We start from the raw sequence: 20,475 nt of genomic DNA on the forward strand, positions 1-20,475 counted from the left end.
TTAAGGGTATGGAAAATTACGGTGGCATTTCCAGGAACGAGCAATTTTTCTCTTCACCGAAGGGAAGTTCTTTCGCTTCCTGCCGTGCTTTCGATTGTGGATAGAACGGCGTACATAAACGGAATCGTAGAGCGATTATGAGGGTCTGCGAATGCCACTGTTCCTCTAGAGAGAGCGTCACTAATTATTGATAGTTTATTTTCTTCCACTCGCCGTCATTCGTCTTACGCGACATAAAAGGCGAGTAGCGGTGTTTTTGCAATCGCTACGCATTACGTAACTCGCTCTCCCGGTATTTCGAAATGCGGTAACAGGAAATAAGTGGAGCATTTTATAAAGCAATTCTTGTTACATAAACGAATCTGAAATTAATTATTTTGGCTTTTCTTGTCTCGGGCTATTGTGAAATATTTGTAACAGCACTTATTAATTGATGAAAATTTCATTGTGTTATTGCCAATAGGCAATCAATTTAATTTGCAAATTACACTACCCTACAATTATCGACGACACAGCCTAAGGGTAATCGAGTTGCCATCGATTTTAATCATGAGTTTCATTTTGCTGCGAGCGTGAGAATTATTAGACCACAGAAATCTCGTATCGATCTCATTGAATATTTCAACTGAATTCTCTCTCAAATATTTCCCGCTTATCTCTCACTCAACGATTTTGCCTCGATATTCGTGAAAAATAACATGTGTAGATATACATTTTTCAAAAAGTAATCCACGACGGTATATATACGCGAAACGGCGATGTATTTAATAAAAATAAATTATACTTTTCGGTATTAAATTGAAAACAAAAAGTTAAATTTCTTACTAATTTACTTTCGGTGTATTAGCAATACGGACAACTCCGACGTAGACGTAATTCTTCTTAAGGCTTAGGCCTATCCGAAAGAGTAAAGTAAGAAGATTGAGAAAGTTTTTAAGCGTGGGTTTATCCAGTGTCAAAGAATATTTCTTGAGGGTTTGCTTGGAGAAGGGACGGTAAGAAGAAGAACGCTCAGAAGGAGGTCAGCGACGAGGGTGGGCGTGACGCGATCAATCATTCCCGGCAGTCATTCTGCTCGTCTTTCACTTAAGGCCGGACCCGTTAAGAGCTTCGCAGCTACTAATCTCCTTTAATAAAACGAGCCGCTGGTACGTTACCCTTCGATTTTGGTCTTAGTTACAATGCAATTTACTCTCTTAATCCACCGTTGGTGAGAAAATTGTCAGTTTTTCGGGCCGAGGAAAAACATTATCGTCCACTTGACTCTACAAATACAAATTCAGTTGATAGAACTATTACCGGTGGCGCAAACGACCCACTAGAAGGAAACTTACTTCGCACGAATCAGGTTCCCTATCCGGCGTGACCCTTTTAGGCGCGACAAGTTTACCGCACGAAGTAGTGATTTACGAACTAATTTTTCACGAGTCGTTGAACATCAAGCGCAAACTTTTGCTCTACGGATAAGTAAATAGGTCCGATAACTAAATTAGCCTGAAATCATAGTTATGTTTCACAATTTATGTTGACGTTATTAATAATTTCTTTATTTAAAAATGATATTTTACGCGGTCAATGCGTCGAGCCAGATCGCACGTGGGCATTAAAATGTTAGACGATAATTAACGAGCCGGCATTTCTTGAAACCGAATTTCATCGAACTTGTGAATTTAATCGATATACGTTACTTGATTTTGACTTTTATCGTACTCTGAACTAATCATTCAAAACATTTATATTACATTAATCATACTAATACTTGTTATCGAGATTTATCAATCAAACAATACATTCCATTTGCATTCTCGATTACCTGCCCCATTTAAATCAAGATTCTATAATTCCAAGTACCTATAATAGCATATTTGTACTAACCAACTTTGCCGTCGATAATGGAAATAAATTATGTAACAACATTCAATATACCATTAACTATCGCCCTGGTGCGCGTATATTGTGCTCGCTTGCTTTATCTGAAGAAGTATTTTATTATCGCCCGGCATTCAAAATTGTACAACAAAGTAATATAAGTGACTTTCGAGAGCGAAATAAAAGATATTACGCTATATTTATAGAATAAATATTGAAAATTCGATCGCCAATACCGGATAGAATCGGAATTGTGTCAATAATATGATTTCCAAATTCGGTGTAAATTTTCAAAGAGACGTCCGCGAGAATCGCGAGCAACGTTGGTGTCCGCTAGAATTTTATTTCGATTGAATATCCGAAATGATTTCCAAGTGACAATTCCGGGGCGAGCGTGAAGTTGAACGGCTCTGTCAATCCTTTTTTCTCTGACTTTTATTTCAATTTTTCGTCGCGAGCTAAGGTATTAGCCTGGCGAACGAGACACGAAGTAACGTTATCGGTCGACAGTAATCGATCAAGCGATCCAACGAAATAAGTCTCTCTGTTCTCTTACGCCGCGCGCAACGAGGATAAGAGCTCGGTGGTCTTATTGCATTAGCGAAGCGCCACTTACCACTCCGTCTTCCGCGCGTCTTTTCCTCCTTCCTTTTACCGTGGCCAGGAAGAAACCATTGGCTTACGCGGTATTTCTGTCTTCGTATCGGTGTGCTGCAACGACGGCAAAGCCTTATGCGCCAGCAGAGGCAGTGGTTTTCCTTCCAGACAGAAAAAGCTGACGTACGATCGATCATATCTATGATTGAACGGTTCTAATGGAGCCGGAAAGCTATGAGGGATTATGAACCGCCGTCTGTGAATAAGCAAGCAAGTCGCTCGAACAGGCGGCTTTGTAAAAAATGGCGTTGGATTTACTCCCGGAGTCAGTCGCCGGGAGAGTCCTCGATCGCTATGATTTATTATCCACCGCGGTCGCGAACGGTTTTATTTGTTAACGATCAAGAGAAAACTTTGCGCGGTACGTGTCCTCGCGATGTGACCGTCGCCCGAAATTAATTTCGATCTTCTCGCGGCGCACGTCCGGCTCGTCGCCCGGAGGTCCGGCGTCGTTTAAGTATTGACCCGAAAATGTCCGCGGCTACCTCCGCACACGGACGCGAAAGTTCGGAAATCACGCGGACGTGCTTGATAGCTGCAACACGGAGTGATACACCGCGAGCGACGGATCGGTGTTACGGTGAAAAACTCGCAATAAATCTTGCACGTTCTAGAAGCAAGACCGAGTAGCTAGGACCCCCGGTTTCGTCTTTCCCCGCGCGAAAGAAGACGCGCAAGAACCGCTGTAGAGGATGGTCGAATAGAAACGGAGAGAGCGACGATTTGTATTCGTCAGAGATGCGGAGCCCTGGCGTGCTACGTGGAATAATACCGGGCGGTGCGCCGCCCCATAGAAACTTCACCCTGGTTACCATTCATCATATTAATAAACCAGATTTCCCTTTTACGTAGCGGCTCCGCCTTCCTTTCTTCGCTGTCAAGACTTAATCGCTCGTCGCTACGGCTGCAAAAAGAGGCGCCGCTGTCAGAGCGACATTTATGATCATAATTTCTTTCTCGCGCCGTCCGACGTACTGACAACTATCGTGCATATTAATATTTCGAACTCACCGTCGTTGCGACCAGCGAGATCTATCTCAACAATTTCCTTACAAATATTACTCGGCGGTATAGATTTTTATTTGTAAATATTCTCAAAGAAACTGCATCTCGAAATGTACGTTGTTGCGCGATTGTAATCTTCTAGCGGAAGAATAGGCGACAAATAGAAGAAACGGATAAAGACGCTCGAGAGCTCTCGACGGCGTCGACAAGGGCGAGAATCGACTAAAATAAAGACGAATGCACAAGTGAGTTTCGATTTATTTCCGCGGCATCAAAGGGATGAAAGACCGTTCCCTTTCACGGAGTTGAAAAACGCGTTTGCTTGTGTGCTCGCAATTGTACAGTACCAAGTATATTGATAAAACATTCATGAGGCGAAAGAATACACGCTGCAGAGCGAAAACAAGCCGCCGATAAGAAACGCCCGTAATGAATATAAAAATACATGATTTTACACACGTGGATATTTAAAAAGAGGATTTAAAATAGCTACCGTGAAACTTCGTGCATACACAAAATCTCATCCGCTTATATAAAACGCTTTCGACTAAATCGCTTTTCTACTGCAGAACCTATTTTATGTTCATGAAGTAAAAAATTATAGATGTACTCAGTGTACAAAGGAAACAATCGCAGAAGATGGTTATTTTTAAGCGCTTGCACAAAGTTATGAATCGAAGAAAAAATTAATTTTTTATTAAAAAAAACGTTGGAAACAATTAAGAACCGATAATATTACGACACAAATGCAATTGGGTGGTTTTCTATTTAATCGGAACTTTGAATATATTTGTTATAAATTTTTAATAATTTTGTTACGCTAATTTTTTTTTTTTTTTTTCTTTCTCTCTTTCTTATCGCCAATAGTAGCGAAAGGATTTAAATCCTTCTAGGCTAAAAGGATAATTCTCTGGCGAATTTCACTCAAACTTCCCTCTTTTTCTTTTCAACCGCCTAGCCTGAATCATCGCGCCCGGCGCCGTAAACGTTGAGATAGGTTTAGTGCATGCAAATGTAGGCGAAAGCAGAAGTAGAATTCGTGCCGTATCTTCGAGGAAAGTCGCGACGTTCTTCCTCTATCTTGCCCGGCCGTTACCGTCGCGGGTGGGAAGCTCGGCGAGCAATTTACCGATTACCCTTAATTGAAGACGATGACTTAACGCGCTCGTATAACCACCCCGGGTGCTGAGAATCGCAATAAACGATCTGTTCTGCAGCGTCGGCGAGCTACGTGACTTCGACGACGGCTCGATTAAACTCCGCAAACACTAATGGATGGGACGGGCGATATATACAACCGCGATATACACATATATATTCGGGTACACCCCACGGCGGTATTCGGCGGGATCGTGCGAAATATTTAATGCCGAGGATATTGTCGGCCGCAAGAAAATTTTCGCGAACGGTAACAAACAACGGCGAGACGATTACCTTTTACCAAAACGTCCGGAACACGGATCGAGGAGTCGGACCGATTCAGCCCCCCATCGATCAGTCGGCTGTTGTACTGACAGTCATTAATCTTCATTATAAAAAAGGCGAGTTTCAATTAAGCGAATTGCTTGCCCCACTCGAGCTATAGAACCGTTAAACGATGAGAAGAGCCTTTCCTACGTCTTCCATCATACGTTGAATGAGAGCAAAAATGTACAGAGTTTGATAAATGATACAGCACGCGCTCAAACGCGTACTTGCGTACTTAAGATTTAAGTGCTGGCTGCGTATCCTTATCCTCCGTTTGTTTACGGAAAGATAAGCTTCGAAAGCTAAATATCGTCCGTGCGACTTTGCTAGTTCGTAGGCGGTGCTATTGAAAAAATATTACGTTGCCCCGCCGGACAAAGTTTTCGGGATTTCGGGAATAAGCCTGCTCGTAGATTTTCGCGGAATCTGTGTTTCCAGTCTTGTAGACGTCGAGGCCTGGTCTGATAAATCGCCAGCACCAGACAGACGAATGGCCCGTAAAACGCATCTCTGACAAATGGATGGCCATTGCCGAAGAAAAAGGCGCGCGCACAGACTCTCCTCGTCGCCTTTATGGTAAACGCAAAGGGAAGCTAGGCCTGGCAAACTGATCTCCGGCGAAAGCCCACGTGATTTCCTCGTGCCTGATATTTTCACATCGCAAATAAGACCCTTGAGCTTAAACCTCCCCCGAATTCTCGAAATCTTATGGTCGACGCAAACCTATCCGCGTAGAGAAAAGTTATGATCGTACGTTTGTGGATATTATATTTGGTCACACATTTTGAAAGAGAAAAAAAAAAAAAAAAGCATAGGGGTTTTAAACGCCTGCGGAAACAGCGGTGAAAATTGTGTCTGAAATTTGAGCTATCTATAAAAGTTTTTTTTTTTCATACATGTATATATATGTATATGTATATGTACATATATATGACATGCTCGGGGGACACTGTTGTACTCTGCGTTTATTTTACAACTGGATAAAGAAAGCATTTTATTCTCTTTTTTTTTTTTTTTTTTTTTTTTGTTTTGTTTATTTCGGTGATGTGACATGCGGCTCTCAAATGGATTTCGCTGCATGCAGCGTAATCAAAGTATCGTCGCGCTCGCTCGAACGCTCACGACTGTGCAAAGGCGATTGTGCACTCTATCGAAGATCGATTCGTTAAGTCTAACGTCTGTATCGAGCGCGGCGTCGTCGTGTCGCTGCAGCTCGGCTATTACTGCATAAAAATGCGGATACCGTGAATGTCGATACGGCCAACGGCTAAATTCGATACGTTAACGTGATTGCATATACGGGTTAATTCACGGAGAGGAAAAAAGCCAGAGGAAAAAAGGAAGATTGCAAAGAGCACCAAGGGCGATGCCTGTGTGCATAAACCGGCGTAAAAATCAAAGGCTCGCTCTCGATGTCACCAACACATGCAGGCACGATTTTCCTCTTAGACCATCGGACCTATCAACCGTCAATAACGCGTGTTACATCGAGATGCATGTGCGATAGCTTCTTTAACGTGGTATCTTTGTAACCGTGAACAATTATCATAACGATTTAATGAATATTAGATTCGTACTATTTATCTCTGCTCGTAAATTAATTGATTTATGTGCATACTTAAAGAAATATTAAAGAAAAATTTATATATCTTTTTTCGATTTGGTAATATTGTTAAAATCGGTGTGTAATTAGTAAATAATCGCTTTATCATACTATACTCGATGCACAGCCGGCAAAATTCACACGCGTGATAATTAACTGGAAGTTTCACGGAAGGCCCAAAGTAAGAAAAAGTATAATGAAACTCCGGCCATTTCGTATACGAAACTTTACATCCAACTCTAAATTTCAATTAAAAAGAGTTAAAACATTTAATTACATGCGGCGAGAAATTAGTTTCCACCGTTATCATAAATTTGAACTATTGCTAGCTTTCCGTCGCACATCGTTATAATATTATTAACCAGATCTTTTGAGACTTATTCATGTACCGCGGGATAGGTGCATATCTCTGCGTTTACAATGCGAGCGGAGTTTTAGCAAATGATTTTCACGCTTAGCTGCCGCGCTAAAATTAATGTCTCGCGAAATACGGGGGAACGTTTTAATTAGTGAACACCTTCGCCGAAGCGTTAACGACTTGTGATGCTGGTTTGACATGGTATTTGGATCGTGGCTATGGCCACGTATACACAGGGTGCACCGAGGGGGCGCGTGAATATTTGTCAGAACTTATCGCAACGTGTCATCGCGCCAAGTTTGACGTCGTGTAATGAACGTGGTCGCGCGTGTGTACGTGTCGAGTAAGGTAAAACATGTGCCAAACTATACGACGGCGATACGAAAGTCACGGCGACCAAAATCGTTATCATACCCACCGCGAAATATCGTCTGATAAAAGCGATCGTTTATTCATCTTTATTTTTTCGAAAAGAAAATTGTTGACGGCGATCATTAAATATTAATATGACAAGTAACATACGTAAAATATATTAAAAAAAAAAGCTAAGAAAAAGAAAACTTGAAAATTCTTTTTAATTAATAAAAAATAATGGTTACGTGGAACGAAAATAATAAAAAAAAAATATCCGTTTCGTGCAACGGTACGTTCTCATTCGATGGCCGAGAATGTAATGTAAAATATTCACGATTAAATGAAAAATTGCTAAGAAGTAAAGTTTGACATATTAAAATGTCAGCGTTGGTTTAAGCTCGTATTTTTTGCCCGTCCAAAAATGATTTAATATTAATGAGATTTCGTCTTCTTATTTTTCAATGCTTCTTTCTTGAAGCAAAGTACTCTCGCTGGATTCAACGGATAAATTAGGAAACACCAGATTGAATTTTACCTTGCGTCTTCTTCTTTGTGCAATTTGTAAAACGTAATTAAATCGTTCTGATAATTTAATGATCTTTTTATATAACATATAGCACGTAAAATGTAATGTATATAATAATTAACATTACGCATGGTTATTACATACATAATGCATTTTGCTACTCATTAATACTATATTCAATTTTTACCAATAAAGAATTTTGCATGAATTAGTTATTTCCAGCGAGAAACGAATAACGCATCTGGGTAATGGGTTTCGTTACTGGTATCTTCTATCGCGTTGATTTGTGCGCCAAATAATTCGTTCTCGCGATATTTCCTCGAGTTTCACACAGCGAGCACACCCGCGCGAGGAGGCAAATAATCTACGGACTGGCATTATATACGATACGAGAATACGGCCAGATATTACTCAGATCAGCATTACTGTTATTTACACGAACGCATACGTTGTCGCGTATCGACAAGAAGTTAATTAAAGTGTCGCTTCCTGAAATGCATTGTTGAACAAGAATAAGAGATTGCATTTTAAATGCACTGGTCGCATGCAATTAAGACGCAATAACAGATAGTATATTAATTAATTCGCTGCAGCCAGCGATTCGCGCAACGGTTGTTCGTAAAATTGGAACGCGACAAATAAACGATTCTAAACTCCTTAACGCTTCCTCTTTTTTTTTTCCGTTAATGAAAATTGCATTTAGCAAAGGAGAATATGGTTCTTTTATTTCTTTATTTCGGACGCATCGTTACATACGCCGTATCGCACCGTGTAAATAGCCCCAAAGATTTTATCGCAACGGCCATTGCGCGTCTTTGTACATGCTGACGCATTAGCACCGTAAAGGATTAAGCTCGACTAACACCCGCTTTAACCCCTCTCAGAGTTCATCCCTACCGCGGATACCCATGCTCATTTGTCGCATTAGGATCCAGCGTGGCTTTAGAGGTAAAGTAGGGAAAGCCTCGCGACTTTGGCGGTCGTGTAAAAGCGATCGTGGCAAGAAGAATCGGAATGATCGTGGAAAACAATTATAAAAGGAGACCAGCCGGGGTGAAAGTCCGAATCGTCGAGAAACGCGGCGCGAGAGAAGCCGCGGACATTCCCGGAAGAGTTATAATGGTAGAGAAGAATAGATATAATAGCGACGTCTCTGAAAGGGTGAAAAAGAAAGAGAGCGGCAAGATGAGGGACGAAAAGCGGCAGGCGAGGCGCGGGGGAGGGTGGGTTTTGAGGAGGGATCGACGGTGGGATTGGGAAACCGGAGATGGGTGGCGAGGGGGGGAGCTTCGAGGGGAGGACATGGGGCACAGGGTCTGCGCAGCGCCAATTCATCAACCGCACGACTCCATACTACGACCAGAGACCGCCGGAGCACGGCGAGCCATTTCATCGTTCATTCTCATCAACAATGCTTGCCAAGAATCGCGATGGGCGGAGCACGGGCTCGCTACGGACCGTGGAAACAATTCTCGCCAAGGTATACGATTCCTCGGAGTCGCATTATTCGCCCGGTCGCTATATTTTTGCAGAAAAATCCTCCTTGTCGACCGCCCGAAGATGATCAACGCCCGACGACGATATAGACGGCTAATTATACCCGCCGGAATGAATTTCCCTGGCGCGGGAACGAATCGACCGTAAATTGCGCGCCCCGCATGTTTAGAGAAGACGCCCGGCTGTTTCCGCGCGAACGTTATTTAAGGGTTTTTCAGACAATGCCATTTCTCACGTAACCGTTTTCTCGCCAGAGCACAAATTTACCTAGCGCGGGCTTTTAATACATTATTATTTTGAACGCAAATGTGAAGGAAGCTTTTGAAATTTGTTTCAACTTGATTAAAATCTGGAATGGCTACGCCGCGGTACAATATCGACGAGCGAGAAAATATAATATTCGAGGCAAACGTTCACCTCGCGACGTTATGTAATTGAAGCATAATAGAAACGTAGGTATACAGTCGGCAAAGAAAACATTTCTTATTACAGTTAGGTGCTTTGCATACAATGAGAAATCTAAAGCCTTCTCGCTTCCATTTGTCCCGAACGGAGGCTGCTATTTCCGACGGCGCAAGAACCGAAATCTTCTCGCTTTTTCGTACTCCTGACAACGGGGGACATTCGCAAGGATGACAGATGTACGAATCCCCGGGATCGCAGATTTTTTTGTTTCCTCTTTCTCATTCGCGTCTTGCTCATCTTCTTCGTGTAAAGAGCCGCGATGTCCCGATTTCGCGCCCGCCTAGCTGTCCCACCTTCGATTCCGCGACCGAAAAAATCGCCGACGGCCATTCGCAGCGCACTTTTCACGTCCGGGGTTGATTGAAATGGGTGACTTGCCAAAACAGCAAAACGTACGTTATTGTACGCGACGCTGTGCACGGCCCACGTGGCGGTAGAGTCTATTTTCCGGTGGACATTCGGTGTGAAAAATGAGCCGGGAAAACCAATTCGCGTCTTACTCTCTTCCCGGTGCTCCATTCTCATTCCACGACGAACCGACACCACGGATGAAAACACACGAAACTCGTGTCGGATGTCACCGCAAAAACCGCTCGACTTCGCTGTCGACAAACCCCGACCCGGGGCGTTTCTTTCGATCGGACATGTCGGATCCCTGAGGAAACTGCTTCGGAAGTAATTTGTCGAACGCTGACGATTTTCATGAGAAACGGCGCCGAGATATTTTTCATTATCGCGCGTAGATTACAAAAGGATTCTCAGTCCTACGATACTGTAACGTGGGCATAAAAGCTACGCGCAACGTTCGCGAAATTACAAATTGATTGAGAGGTACCGTCGAATCAATATCGAACTAAACAGCGGTACGCGCTGAAGCATCTCATAATTGTGTTTCGCCCGAGCGGTAGTGCAGCGTGTGGAATTTTCGGGTATAAAATAAAACGACCGGGCGCTCTGGTTACGTGCGCAACGGGTGTCGGTACAGACTGATTTTAGAAAAACGAGCTCGCATATACGACGTGAATAAAAAATTAAAAAAAAAAAAAAAAATTACACAAAATTCTCGATTGGTACATGACTATGTGTGCACGCGTTTTTTTTTTTTTCTTCCTTTTTTTCTCTCTCTCTCTCCGCGCACATTTGCGCCTTCCACGCGCTGAGTTATGCCGGGACGAGATAGCGAATCGGTGCAGGTGGTGATGCTGCAAATTCAACAAATAACTCAAATGCCGTTACGCGCGGGGCGATGCAATTGTTATTATAGGGCACGATTATCGCGCCCCGTACGATAGCCGGGATAAATGCGGAACGAGCCGCGGGTGTGCACTCGTGCAGGTGAAATAAATTCTTTCGAACGATTTCACCTGCGCGTCCCCGGCCCCGTTTTGCGAGCGTTATCGCACGGCACCGGCCGGCGTAATCAAAAATCACGGACGCGGCGTGAATTTTCGCGAGATGGAAATTCACGGCAAATTTAATCCTGTAATTAGACCGGCTAGCGTTGCCGTTTGACACAAGGCGCGGATATCGCAATTTGGCTATCACCACGGTGATCGCGAAATGGAGCGAAAATTAAATTCTTTTATATGCGCGTTTATTATATTAGCGGTAACAGCTGATATCGCGATTATAAACAGAATATAGATTCCGCTATCCTATTTGCAGTATCTCATTTTATCAAAGAGCCGCATTTACAACGTTAATGTATAATAGGCGTATATGGATGTTTCGCATCGTGTTGGTTAATAATTGCTACATACTGCCCTATTTAATAATTATATTTATTAGATTGTAATAGTTAATGCAATTTAATAATTTATACTACAAAAACAATTGCAACAGATTAATAAATGTCTACGGATAAAAACAATATGTACTATTATACATACGTGTACTGTTACATGTGTTGCAACATTTACGCATGTATAAATTATTAATATACATTGCAATTTATGATCGTAAATACTGAATGCGATAAATTCTAATCAATTTTGCATTAAATGCTGTTAATTTTAGCACATTGCTGATCAATCTATTAATTTCGTAAAACTACTAGAAGCAGCAAAACGTGCGCTTTGCGCGTTATATACTATATTCTTCTGGGTTAAAGAAAGCTATTTTACATAATAATTTTTAGTAGTAGCAATAAACCACAGGTTTGTGTATTTTAAACAGCACTTTAAACATTTTTTTATTTCTTTAAATGTGAATGATATATAATAAATATACATTCATACATTAATTAATATAAAAAAGAAATTGTTTTCTCGGATTGATTTCTTAAACTATAAATGATTGATATAATCGAAAAATACCGCAGCGTGTGTATCTGTTATAAAATCGTGAAGTTAATATTGAATATAATATTCGGTGTTTAAATTCTTTTTAAATGCGATGGAAACTTAGCGAGTGAGATATAAACAAACAAGAGCGGGGTCGGCGCGCTGCCGAGCGCATTGCGTACGTTTCTCGCGGGATGTCGAGGTTACTACTCTCGCATTCCTTTATCTACAGTCAAGCGAGCGGGACGCAGCCAGCGGCGTTCCGCAGTTACCAAAAAGTAGTTAGTATACTTGATAGACGAAGATATTGATTGATGCAAATTCACTTTTGCGATGAATGATCTTTACGTAGAGAGTATTTGTGAATAGATAACACTTCGGATATAATTACGTGTAAGATAGCAACTTTAGTGATTATTCTTATAAATTTTGAGAACGGTATTTAATTAAAATTTTTGGTCTGTTTAGATAATATCCTGAAGTAGAAGCTGCCCGAAGGAAAGACTATCCCGAAGAAAACGCTTCTTGAAGGAGTGCTTTATTATCGTTATTAAATAAACGAACTTAGCCGATTTATCGGGTTCGTTTTGGGAGTGTCGTTAACTCGGACGAATAAATTTTGTAATGACTGCGCAGTGATTTGTAAAAAAAAGGTCATTATAATTAATAAAACGAGAATTTTGTACCGCGTCGCGTGAATTTAATTAACCGCGCGAGTAGCAAAAGTAATTCATTAAACAAACCGCAGCCGGTTTCGGGAGTGCCGTGTTCGCGCGATTGTAGTTCATCCGCGTCTTTTCGCGAGTTTCCTGTGGACAGGAGGAAAATACGGACATCCCAGGAATTCTGAGAGGAGGAGGAGGTCTTGGAGAGACATCGGGCCTCGGCGGAGCAACTATAAAGTAATTAATTTTTTTTATATGCTTTTTATTATCTGCAATATCATTTATGATTATTTAATATTACTTATTGAATTTGTGTGAAACTTATTAAATAATTAATAAAATGTTATTTTAATTTAAATCGTTTAGTTTAAATAATAATTATAATTTAAAGAAGTAGAGTTTGCATTAAATTTATGTTTGTAAATGTAAAGGAGGATTATCGTTTCGAGGAAAAAAGTTACTTTTTTTTTTTATCCCGCTACAAAATAATCCTCCTTTAACGGGCGTAATAATTTATTTGAGATTTAAATTATTTGAACGCTGTAACAATTTAGATATTTTTGTATTTTACAGATCAACGTAATCCACAACTCCGCTGCTGCGCAACAGTATCGGTGAGTCAATTTTTTTATTTTACGTTAACGTAGCGGATTTATAAAAAATATTTAATATTTATAACTTAAGTTTAGACGGTTAGGCTCGGCTTCTCATTAATCCTCTCAGGTTACGAAAGACGTTAGAGTCATTTATAATACTCGAACGCGGTTAAAAACGTCCGAAATATCCGCAAGAAATGTCCGTGGCGCATGCTCTTTTGCACAGAAAAATATACGTGTACACGAATCGAATGGGATTCCACGCGAAGACGGCGAAAGAACGCATTGCGGACGTACGTGCACGCGAGTGTGTGCGAAAGAACGAATGCATTTTTCAGGAGGGATGCTGCATTCGTCTCTTAGCAAACCGGAAGGGCGAGGGGGGAGGGTGGGAGTGGGCGGACGGAGAAAGCAGCAGCAGCGGCAGCTCCCGGGGAACCCTTTTAGCCGGCACGTCCATTTTAATGGGCATGGGTTTTAGTACCTTCGGTAGACACATGTTGCCACGATGATGCATATAAACGCGAACGCGTTACGCCGTGCCGTATAAAGAGAGAAAAGTGCGCTGATATAATTTATGAAACCTCACTCGTTGCATGCAAACGAGAATGAAATTATTCATGATGCAAGTACCGCGATCGTGCATACGTGATCCCGGAAACGGTTGAGCTCGCGCCCTCCCCTCCCCCTACCGCCCCTCCTCCCTTTTCTCCCCCTCGTATTGCGAAATCGCAAACTTCGCGCCGCATTGACGATTATTAATTATACGGAATATAAAACAGGTGAAATGTTTTCAAATCGGCGTTTTTCCCGACGCATAATTTCAGTATAATGCATCGCGATCGGAACTGCGCGGAAAAGCTCGTTCCGTGAATAATTATCACCATTCGAATATCTCCTGCCGTCCAGAACAGATTGGAAAGCGGTGCTCTCTAAACGTACAAAAATAACGTTTCACGTTTATTCGTCGTAAGCATCGCAAATGATTGCCTCCGTGAATTACAGCGGTCCTATGATATCACGCCGATTATATTCAACCCTCGCTTCAAATATTACATTTCTCCATCTGCGATGGAATTACTATCTACCCTTAAAATAATATGCGCGCTGTATAGAACAAGCTCCTGTGTGTAGCTAGATATACGGGAGCGCAAACTTCTACCGGAAAGGAAAACATAAAAGCACGTCGCGTATAAACCTTCGGCTCGCGTACCTTTAATAGGATAGAGAACGCGCGAGAGGCGCGCGTAGGCAAGAAATCAGGATAGCACTCTGCTCACGTAACGGTTGAAGCTCATCCGCGATACCCGTTCCCGGTCTGCCGGCTCCGGGATAATGGCCGGACATGGTTTTTGTCCCCGTTTTGCGGAACGGGGCCTGAAAGTGGCGGTCACTTCCTTCTTCCTTTCGCCCATTACCGCGCGTAACACGTCGTTGATTACGCGCCTTTGTGACGGCGCCCGGGGATGGACCGACGTCGGAGGTAAAAGCATAATCTTTCGCCGCGTCGCTCGGTTTGAGGGGGAGACACTCGCCGTCGAGGGATGAGAACCGCGGGAAACGGATGCGCAGGACGTAGGGCGCGACAGGGCGCGGGCGGGTTGCCCAGGTGGAGGAAGAGTGACGAGAGTAGCAGCGCGACACGATTACTCGACGTCCCGCACCGACGCAAAACACGTACGCGCACGCCCTTTATCTTCCGCTGTAAAGCACCGTGGCGCCTAAGCCGGTTTCACGGCTTTAAACGACACGTCGAGATAAACGGCCAAAATGCGGTCCCCCTCGCGTGAGATCGCCGGTGGCTTTAATCACGCACGTATCACCTGCACCGCTGAGAGTGACGAGCGCGATTTACGTCTCGAAAGCCGGCGAGTTGATTTGTTAGAACGTCCGAAAGAGTCGCGGAGCTGTGTGCACAACCCGAGCATATAAATTAACCCCGCAGTGAGTTTCTCATATTGATCCTAATCTTGTTAAAAGTAGACTAGTAATTTACCATTCTCTAATCGTTTCCTCTGTCAAGTAATTTTTCGCAAATAAACGAGGATCGTACTTGAATATTAAAAGCAGTCGTTCTTAATTCAATCCGATCGGTTATTTTAACGCGAATCATAAAGATGGTTTAATATTTGAACGATATTCCCATAAATATGAAAATTTCAAAAGTATGATTCGCTAATTGTAATAAGATATAGATTCAAATACTTCGATAATTATGCGATAAACCCGACCTTTATATCTAACCCAATTCGATCGCACGTGATCGCAAAAAAGTTAAGTAAGGAAGGAGATTATTTGCGAGGTAAAAACAAATTAATCAAGCTTAAACGAACTAAAGCGTAGTATAAATTCTTTTGTCTCAAATATCTTTTTCGAATCCCTACAAATTAACGAAATCCATAAGCTCTCCGTGCCGCCGTGCAACTTGGAAAATTAAAACGTTAGGAATGCGAGGCGCTCGTGTATTGGCGCCCGCCGCGGGATTCGAGATGACTCTTCGTTCGAGAGCTGTATTAATGCCAGGAAATGTTTTGCGGCGTTCCTGCCGTAGATAAAACCCGGGCGGTAAAACGATTCAGTGTAATATATCAATTCGCAGGACGATGCGCTCTGCAAGTACCTAAAAACGCCTCTCGCGAACGCATTATTCCTCGAGTATGTCGGGATGGCGGTGTCGGGTATAAATAATTTTCATCTCGCCGTTTCTCAACGGGATTACGTAATATTTCGAACTAAGGCGAAAGGACAACCTACGTAAATACCGGTGGTGTAAAGCGTACGTTAATAAAGAGCAGTACGGGCACGGTTAACGAGAAGGCAGCAAGCAGTTCTCGCTAATACGCTCACCGTATCACACCTTACGCGTCGCGCGATAATATTCCGCCCGCCGGAACATTCTTCGAGCCATCTGCGCCCGTTTTGATTAAAAGCTAACGCATCACGGGCAAAAATTTTATTCCCCTCGCGAAATATTAAAACCACATTTTAGGAACGGGCACGTGAAGTCGGCGCCACGCATGAAAAAGATTGCCGGCTGTCAGAAAGACGGAGCGTAATGTTTTTTTATGAAAATAAGTCGAATGTGCTTTAATAGCCACCAGCCAATATCGTCGCGCTCTCCATCCTCTTTCTTTTCGCTTTTTAAAAAAAATTTTTTTTTCTTTTTTTTTTTTTTCGAGCATGTATATGCAGCAACCTGCAGCACTCGTTATTTCGCAATGTGAGCTCGGGTTAGGCGCGTAAAGCGGAGCGTAAAGTCACGCGATAAAGCGCGCTTTAATAAAGAGAATCGAGTGCGTGATAAAGAGCGAAGACAGCCGCGCCCGTTAATGTACTCGATCCGAAATAGGATTAAATCCTTTACGCGGCAATTTCAGCGCCCCAGCACTTACTGGAGCGCAACACACAACGGCAGATATAACTCTTAAACCCAACTCTCACTCCCACAAATTACAAAACCGTCGAAGCGTTTATGCGCGAGTTATAACTGTATAAGCAGTATATTACGCGCTAAGAAGAGAAAGAGAGAGAGATACGATGTTGACTCCTTATCCTCCCGCTGGTTCTGTCCGCGATTATTTATAACGCGTTGCAGTTGTGCTTTATCGTCAAACTGTGTACTTTACGCCGAGATATCTGCGGTATTACCGGCGTGCGTGTACACACACGAATCGATTTCCCACACGAGGAAACGACGTTCTGTTATCGTAATAACGCTTTCATTAATTTCTTACGCGTACTTGCAATCAATCAAATTTAGTCGTACTGAATTAACGTCGATCTACGTGTGCGCCAGCCGTGCGTCGCGACTAATTATAAAGAATGAATTGAAATATTTGCTCATCGATATTTGTACACGAAACACTCTGTAGATTTATTGATAATAGCGGGCAATTGATAAATTGCGAAATCGCAGCCTCCGTCGCGCTGGAGAATCTGATCAGATTACGCGTTACGATTTCTCGTCAGAAGGGATAAATTCGGGAACCCCCTAAACTCGCTCGCTTGGAAAGGCATACGTAAAGTGGATCGAGCTCCTTTATTAAAGAACTTTCCATTATCTTAATCGGGCACAGAGAGAGGTTTATTATACACTTTGTACTTGATAGTCGTGGCGAGAGCCCGCATGCTGTTACGGTGCGCGTCTATCGACGAATGCCGCGATATCATAGTTAATAATCGCTACAATTAGCATTGCATGTGACAGTTGGAAGCAGACTGTGCGTAACGGCGTCGCGAAGCAGACATGAGCTACACAATGTAGGTAATTCTCGGTTAATTAGAGGTAACACCGGCGCCACGCGGCGGTGGACGGGGCGAAAGGGGGGGAGGCAACGAGAAGCGTCGCCGTCGCGAGCGGGGTAGAGCGTGATAAGTACCGGGTCCAGCTAGACGACGGCACCGTCAGGACGCTGACCCAGCGGTCACGATTCGGTCGATTTACTTGGGACCACGAATGTCCCTCGTTGCCACGTAGCGCGTCCTATCCCCGCAGCCGCTCCTGCCACGATTATGCCCTCCGACCCCGATCCTCGGTATAATCGTCTCGCCATTTCGTCGACGGCCAAGTACCCATTAGCTACGAAGTGTCTATTTTATGATTTCCATGTCGTAAATCTCATATACGAAGTTAGAACGAAATTTCAAGACAAATTGCTCGCGAAATGCCGTTATAAAGCGGGGGGGAGGGGGAGGGGCGAGGTCTAATCAATCTTTTTATCCCGATTGAAAATTTAATAGCTGTACAATTTGATAAACTCGTATATACGACGAGCGGACGAACACGCGTCTAGTTACGTGTAGGGCGTCGCTTGATGAGAATGCGATGCGAACTGTGGTTCTTCATCATAAAACCCGGATGAAAGTGTGCGGCATGGCCGCGGCATCTGGAAAATTTCCACCGTGAAAAATAGCGATCTCGCACAGCTGCTGTGTGGTTGGTGGTTGAAAAAAAAAAAAGATCACTTCTCGAGTCGAATAGAAATAGCCGAAACGTACGCACGCGTTCGGTCTGCTCGTAACGTACGCAACGACGCGTACGTCGCTGACATCGTAAATTAAATAACGTTATTTTCTCGTATTATTTCAGATAGAGAAATTGATTTTAAATGCGCTTGTTGTAATCGTATCTCGAGCAAATATGATACTTCTTTTGTTACAGTATTGTATTTTTTTTTTCTTTTTTTTTACCGATAATTGCTTTGCTTTGACGTCAATCGTTGAATATGACTAAATGCTTATTATTATTATCCCGTTCGCTATCGCAGTTACACGATAATGTAGTGTTTGCTTCAACGTTTTTGTTTTAAAAGCAAAACCGTATTATATTAATACAGAAAGGATGAATCTGCGTAATATATGCTTCCATTGGATTAAAAAGGATGTATTAAAGTAAAAATCGTTAATATTAATGTGTAATTATTATGATGTAATTCGATTACGTAAATATAAATTTAAACGCACAGTTTTCATTTATTAATCAAATTCGTGACGCATAACTGAAGCGTAGATGGCATGTACCGATGTAGAAGGAATTTTCTAAAACTTTCCAAAAATGCAGCAGCTATGTGAGACCAAAATTGTTGCGTCGAAAGAATTCATTGTCGACGCAGTATCGACTATACAGCTTCTCTAATGTTAGAAAATTATTTTCTAGCAGAACGCGCGTCTCTGTTAAAAATCAAAAAAGGGAGAACGGGTTTTTTTTTTCCTTTTCTTTTTTTTTCGAGATGCGGTCAGCGAAACGAAAAGAGAATTGCGTCCGTACGATCCAAGTTTATTGAGTGCGGAGTCTCAGGGGTGCGCGAGGAGAGAAAGAGCGTGTGAGAGCTTTTTTCGCGACTCCACTTTTCGAATTGCCGGCAGAGAAAATCTTGCCGCGCGCCTCCGAGATTTGTTGGATGCATGCCGGGCGGACCTACGAGATTTATTGCCGACCCTCGCTTCGCTTTAAGAGCCGAAGTCGGGCTGTCTTCGCGAAATTCATTACTTCGCGCAGGGACTTCTCGACAGCTGTTGACGCCGCGAAAAGTTTACTTTGAAAAGTGCACAGCAAACGCCGGTTTATACTTACATCGCGGCGATGCGGAAAAAATCTTTCACGCCTAGCCGCATAGCGCAGCTTTGCAATTTTGTTCATTACGCGAATGGTACATAGGCACCGACGGAATAAATAATCACAAATTGATAAAAACGTCACGTAAAGACTAGTACTGGCTGGGATAATTTATTTGCTAATGTACAGGAACTTAAAAATCTAAAGTCGGTAAGAGAGCTTTTCGTTGCAATGCTAGGTAAGCGCGATTGCCAAGGAAATCAAACGTTTTGCGAAAATACGGAGAATTTAAAGAGATAACACAACGGCGGAGGGAATCGATAGGATTTTCTCTAAACTCTCTTCGTTCTGATCTTATCGCGGAACATATTCATGTATGAGAATCTTCCCTCCGTTTCTGGCGATGTTCGTCGATCGGAGCATATCGCCGCAGTGTCTTCGAAACTTCCGACCGGTCTGAATGGCGTGTTATGCGGCGCGACAAGGATCTTCGCGATGCCCGAGTCCCAAATCAACCTGTTTAACTACGGAAAAGTTTCGAGGTACGCAGATATAACGATACCTGTGCCAGGGGATGGCGCGATAACGTCGGAATAATGTCTCTTAATGGCGCGACGACAGGAACAGCAGTAAGTGTGACGTTTCGAGCAAAACGGTCTTGGTTCTAAACGAAGTCCGAACTTTCGTACGGAACTTATAATGCGCCGGGGCTCGTTAAGATGCCATGGACATCGGAACAGAAGCTCGTTAGCATAATTTACGAAGTTCGGTAAAGTCTAAATCCTCCTATACATAAATACGCGGTCGTAAAAAAAAAAAAAAATTCCACGGCGGGCTGCGATCGCGTTCGACGGTGTCTCTTTCGCGGTGCATGCTACAAATTGGTTCGGGAGCACTCTGCAATTTAATAAATTAAATAGCACTACTGTGAACTAGAAATTTAAGCTGATCCCTTCCATTAGAAAATTTTAATCAACGTGATATCGAACGACTTATTGAATAAAAAACCGTGGGAGGGGAAAAAAAAAAAAAGTTTTTTCTTTTTTTTTTTTGCTTCCATTAAAATTTGTAAAATA

General features: G+C 42.6%; 1 protein-coding gene and 1 long non-coding RNA gene across 2 annotated transcripts in view; one reads left to right on the top strand and one right to left on the bottom strand.

The window, feature by feature from the left end:
* LOC139101389 (protein O-mannosyl-transferase TMTC1-like) overlaps positions 1-20,475 on the bottom strand; it is a 112,847-nt gene that overhangs the window by 77,233 nt on the left and 15,139 nt on the right. The window lies entirely within an intron of this gene.
* The window catches only part of LOC139101391 (uncharacterized), a 102,577-nt gene continuing 94,149 nt past the window's right edge, over positions 12,048-20,475 (top strand). The window contains exons 1-2 of the long non-coding RNA XR_011545540.1: positions 12,048-12,985; positions 13,322-13,362. This is a non-coding gene — a long non-coding RNA (uncharacterized lncRNA). The remainder of the gene's footprint in view (positions 12,986-13,321; positions 13,363-20,475) is intronic.

Source organism: Cardiocondyla obscurior, linkage group LG03, assembly GCF_019399895.1.
Source record: "Cardiocondyla obscurior isolate alpha-2009 linkage group LG03, Cobs3.1, whole genome shotgun sequence".
NCBI lineage: Eukaryota > Metazoa > Arthropoda > Insecta > Hymenoptera > Formicidae > Cardiocondyla > Cardiocondyla obscurior.